This window comes from Accipiter gentilis, chromosome 22 (assembly GCF_929443795.1).
Source record: "Accipiter gentilis chromosome 22, bAccGen1.1, whole genome shotgun sequence".
NCBI lineage: Eukaryota > Metazoa > Chordata > Aves > Accipitriformes > Accipitridae > Astur > Astur gentilis.
Genome location: NC_064901.1, coordinates 3,917,845 through 3,923,844, shown reverse-complemented (window position 1 = coordinate 3,923,844; position 6,000 = coordinate 3,917,845).

Genomic DNA, 6,000 nt, shown 5'->3' with positions numbered 1-6,000 from the left:
GCCTCGCCCGCAGGCGACCGAGCGGCAGCGCCCCCTGGCGAGGCGCCGCGCTGCCCGCGGGACACAGCGCCCCCTGGCGGCGCCGGGCGGAGGAGGCGGGGAGCGGCCGGCCCCGTGGCCTACCCACGCAGCCGCGGGGTCCGGCGGGAGCTCCCGGGGCCGCGGGCCGTGCTCGCGTCCCTCGTCGCCTCCTCGCCGCCTGCCTGCCTGCCTGCCTGCTTGCACAGCCGGCCCGCTGGCTGAGCTGTGGCGCGGTGTCCCAGCCGCCCGCGCTGGGCACCAGCCGGGGCAGAGGCCCAGAGGCCGTGGCTTGGCAGGGCCGCGGCTGCCGGGCAGGCTCCAGGGCCGAGCCGTGTCTCGACTGCCACAGGCTGCAAGGCCGGAGAAACAGGGCACTGCCGCCCCTTCTCCTGAGGAAGGAGCTGGACAAGGGCGAGCCGCTCCTTCTGGGGACCCCAGAGGCTGAGGGACGGTCCCTGTGGGCAGCAGGCATTGCCCGCTTGTCACAGGGGATGTGGGAAAGAAGGAGCAGGGCTGAGCCTGGCACGTTTGGGTCATTTTGGGGCGGGCAGTGAAGTTTCGGGTTGCTTCAAAAGGACGCGCGACTTGTGGTGGCCGCTGTCAGCGGGGGATTTCTCAAGCCGGGATCTCGGTATAAGGCAGCGACCCCCGGTGTGACGGTGAATGGTAGTGTATGCTCCCCGCTGTCCTGCGCCAACGGAGCGGGGCAGTGCGAAACTGCGGGCGGGGGGAGGGAGGGACTTCGAGAAAGCAGCAGTGGGCTGTGTCCATGAATTCACCCTCTCTGGCTTCTCAGTAATCCCAAGTTTAATACAGAAACCAACTATTTTTTCTCCAGATTCAGGTAGTCGCCCGAACTCTGGGTTATGAAATGTTTCAGCACAAGTAAATTTCTGGACAAGTCTGATGATAAGAGGTGAGGGATCCTACGAGCTGGAGTCCCTTCCTTCCTTGTGCGTCTCTCACGCCTACCGTCCTGTCGATACCGTTTCTTCTGCAGAGCTTCTGCACATACCCTGTGGGTCCCTCTTCTCATACACCAGCTAGCTTTGTTCTCTTGGCAGTTTCTTGCCTCCCAGCCCTCTTTGTCTTCCTTCATCCTCATCTGCCTAGTCTTTGCTCTGCTGCTACCTGCTCGGGGGTTCAGGCACTTCAAAACACAAAATCAGAATATATGTGCTCAGGGATGAAAAAAGATGCATCAGTCTGTTTTCTCAGCAAACGGACCTGTCCCTAAGCAGTGTCCCTTTCTCCTTGCCCTCATCTCCCTTCTCTCAGCTCTTTTACTGCTGGAATTCACAATGCTATCAGTCATACCTAAAGGTTAAGCTCCAGAGGGCAGAGATCAGCCCTCTGAAAACCTGACCTCAGCGATGACTAATTTTTATGTTAAAAGGATCGGGTTTTTTCTCAGCTGTTGCATCAGACCTGGGTGACGGTTGCTCCTAGGCAGTCACATCCTTTCACAATGCAGTATTGCAGCTGTGGCAATTGTGTGTGTCACCTTGTCAGTAGTTACCGGGACTGAACTGACTCCTTTGCTCCCTCGCCCACCTTATGATGAGGGGATATTCCTCCCCTTCCCTCCCCTTCCCTGCTGATGAAATGGCTTCCCAGCACCAAGGGAGTCAGGGGATCTGACACAGAGATGAGATGGCCACAACTGTCTGTCCCAAACCCTTCCTCCTACCTCCTCCTCCTCCCTGCCCTTTGTCCTGTCCCTGTCACCCCACGACCACCACCTGATAAAGCACATGCTGTGAGCTCGCTTTAGTGAATCAGCTCCAGGATTGTTCCTGGGACCCCTCCTAAGGCAGCCAAGATCAAGAACAAAAGAGAAGTGCCTTCTCGGTGCCTCTCCATCCCCCCGCCGAGGCTGTGCCCTAGACACTCAGAGCTGCTCTCAGCACAGAAACATTTACATCTTTTACAGCACTCCGGCTCTACTTCTCACGTTTCTCCCCGGCAAACACCATGGCCATTTCAGAGTGTGCCTGGGGGCAGGGCTTGGGAAAGGACTGGGGAATCACAACTTGAGCAGGGTTGTATAGCTCTGTTTACACTGCAGGGCCATATCTCAGCTCCCTGACTAGCTACAGACCCAAGAGAAACCCCCTCCGCATTGCTAACCATCACTAAACAGTCTGCCTTGGATCCAGGGAAGGGAGAGACGGGCATGGCTTGCCAAGTCCTGGGCTCCCTGTGGCAGTGCAAGTTAATTCCTTGTGGTGTTTAACCCCAGCCCCATCTGCTCCTGCTTGCTAGGTGTGAAACATCCCATCCCCCGTCCTCCCCTGCCTGCTGTCTGATGCATTTTCCCCCTGGCCGGGACCGATGGGGGAAGCCCCCGTCCAGATCCTCCCGCACCCCCGGCCTCCCAGCCCCTGTCTCCCGGCGGTCCCCACTGCCCCTCTGTGCTGCCACTTCCCTCCAGTCCCTCTCTGCCTGCTGGCCTGTAGCTGGGATGTAGGGAGCAGCCTCACAAACCCATCTTTCAGTGCCTTTGGGGGGCAAGTGGCCCTGGGTGCTCTCTGAAACAAGCAGCAGCTGCCGTGACCACCAAAAGAAACACAAGACTGCAGCCTTGACTCTGCAGCTTGATTTCCCTCAGGTTTCCCATCCCAGGTCTCTCTTAATGCTACTGGGTTTGTGTGACGTTGCATAATGAAGCACTGCCAGAAGAATATCACCTTCCCGGGCTTTCCAAAACAATCTGCCGTTTCCTGCCCGTGTTTCCAGTCTCCAGCCTCTTTGTATGTGCCCATCCTCACCGGAGCTTGCAGCTTCTTCGATTTGGGATCATCTGCAAGCTTTAGCCCTCTCTCTGATCGTTAGTAAGGAAGGGGTAATGGAGACTCTCATTCTGAGTTTCAGCTCTGTCTGTATTAGGGTATGAACTAAAGCAACTCGTTTTCAGCTGGATCAGCAACCTGAACTGACTGAGTCCCCCAGACTCCTGTGCCACCCCAAAGCAGAGGGTGGGAATGGAGAACCGAGGGGGAGCGAACAGCAGAGGCCAGGCTCAGCATGGCTTAAACCTCCATGGAGCCGCACCACTGGCTCCTGCTGTGATATCTTAATGATTCTGCCTTTTCCTCCTCCATGCTCTGTGCCTTAATTAGCCTTTCCCCCTCCTGTGGGCCAAACTGCTCTGCTTTCTTTTCAATCCTCCTTCCTCGTGCTTTGCCTCTAACAGTGTCTTTCTACTGTACACTTCAAAGGCTTTGCTCGCTGCATCTCCCCTGTGCTGGCATCGGCTGGTAACACCCCAAAGCAGGCCAGGTCTGCCAATGAACTCACTCACAGTCGTTGAAATGGCTTCAGGCCCTTTGGATATGGGCAAGAAGCAGGCATGGGGGAGGAGGGGTGGAAGGATTTTCACCATTTCACCTCTGAGAAGAGTTATTACTAACACAGGAAAAGCGAGGGGGAAAGCAGCCCCCTCCTCCACCCACCCTCCCCAGTGGAGAGCCTGCTGAGGGCAGAGTGCTTTTATGTGCAAGTGGGAGGGAAGGAGAGTGTTAGGGCTTTAGAGGGAAACGCTTTGATCTTGACTTTGAATCTCCTGCAGTTCCAGGCTCTCCCCCACCCTTCCCACCTACAGCCAGGACCCCAGGATGTGGCCAAGACTCCAGGTCCTCGCCCGGTGCTGTGGTACTGTGCTTGGTGCTTCATGTTTAATTCCCTCCTGTGTGCCCGGGAGCCTCGGGGACCAAGGGCACAGTGCCGGCACCAAGTTCAAATCTTCCCTCCCATCTCACAAAGCGGGAAGGAAGAGGGAGCCCAGCTGGACAGAAGCCAGAAGGGAAAAGAGCCTTGTGCCAGGCAGAGGAGAATTAGAGGTGGGACCTACTGTCAGGGTTTGCTACCCCAGGGCAGGGGACAGGCAGGCCTGGCTCTTCTGTGCACTCTTGGTGCATTAGACTGGTCAGTCCTGAACATCACCCAGAAGATGAACTGGGTGGCAGCCACCATTAGGAGAGGAACAGGATACTCTGGGTGACTCTCAGGCGGCAGCACTGAGATCCCCTGGTCCTACAAGGAGGGATCTTAAGTCAGAGAGAGGAGAACAGCAATGGGGACCCTGGGTGTTCTCTACGGGATAGGAAGGAGGCAGCACTGAGGGGTGCCGGAGGAAGGGGAACGACACCGAGCTCTGAGTCACTGCAGAGGAAGAGGACGACAGGTTATGGGAGAGCCTTAGGGGCCTCTGGTCTCTTGTCCAAGATGGGACCTAATGCCCAGGCCAGCTCCCAGCTTCCCTTAGGAGATGAAACTCCTGGCTGGGCCTTGCTGCCAAGCTGTCCTAAAGTTCAGGCCACATTCTTCTGCCCTCTGTGCTATCCCTCTGTCCTGAGTCACACAGCTGAAGTCATCCCTGTTAACTGCTCTCGCTCGCTGAGGTTGATGCACTTGGATGTCCCTGCCCGCCAGTTCTCACTTCAGCACCGGTAAATAGATTTTGGTCCTTGCATCATCTCTGATAATTCAATCACTCCAGTGCCGTTGCTCCTGGCTGAAAACTCCTTATAGTTTGTCACTCTCCCTCTCGGTGTGATGTGAGCAGAACTGAACAAAATCGTAATTGTCTGTCTGCTGGCACCCAGCATCATCCCAGGGCATGCACAGACATGAGGGTGCCTCACTGCAGAGCCCAGCAGAGCCCAGTAGTCTGTCTATCTGAGCATCCCTTTAAGGGCTCCAGCACAGGCGCGAGGTAGCGGGTTCAGAGATGGTTTCAGGGCTGGGAATGAGAAGTACCAGACAATGTGAACCCCAAACGAGGACTTCTGTCATTCAGTTTGAACAAGTTACCATGAAAATTGGGGCAGACTCCATGTTTTCCAGGTCCCTGTTGGGCACAGTTACACCAGAACCACTTGCCCTTCCTTCTCCCTAAAACTGGTGGGCAGACTGCAGCTGCAGCAACCCTATTTCTGTTGCCACCTCAGGCTGCAAGCTCTGCTCTTTCCTTGTGGAGCAATGCCAGACACAGGGGAGAAACCCAGCCAAGACAGCAGATGCTTAGGACCCTCCTGGAAGCCCCTGTGCCCTCAGTCCTGCCAGCCCCTCAGCACTCCCAGCTCTCCCAACTTCCCAGAAGGAAGATTCTGACTCTGCAGTTCTCTGGAGGGAGAAAGAGGGAAAAAACAGAAGCCAGGACACCAGTAATGGCTTTGAGGGGATGGACATGTCAATTTAGCCCATTTAGGTCAACCTGTTCCAATTCCAGAGGTGGTTTTGGCAACTGGTCCATAGTCTGACCTGCCCCGAATGGCATTTGGCTGCCTCAAGTGCTTCAGCCGTATCCCATCCTATCTGAATGGTCTCCTCTGGTCCAGGCATGGACAGTGCTGCAGTGGGTAGGGTGGTCTGACTCCCTCCACTCCTGGAGGTCCCCTAGGTGGGAGTGGAGGTGGGACTGGGGAGCTTTCCTGCTGGGTGGGATAACCGAGTATTTGAATCTTGTCCCTACGTGTGGCAGTGTCAGGACTGTCACATTCCAGTGATAGAGCCAGAGGAAGCCTTACCTTATACAAGAACCCAGCACAAAGTCCTTGGGACACCCTTCCTCATCAGGTTCAAACCAATGAGAATTTTATCTGCTGAACACGGAGGTTGCTCTTGACCTGAGAGAAGACTCTATGCCCAAACTTGGAGCAGTAAAGCCTGTCTTCCAGCATGGCTGGAAACACGGTGCTCTGAGACCCATGCGCAGCTGGACATCTCTGCGTCTTTGCTCTGGGACTCGTCTGAGAGCGGATGGGCTGCAGCAGGCAGGTTAAAGCACAACAGGCAGAAAAGCTTCTAGCAGCCAGAGCTAAACTGCAAAGGTCTCCACGGCCTACTGTCATGCTGAAGCATCCTGCATTAAATCAGGGATCTCTCTGGTCCCCCACCAAACTCTTCCAAGGAACAGAAAAATGCTAACTACTTGTTTATATGCTGGAAGCCGGTGTGTGCAGTCATCTGCATAAC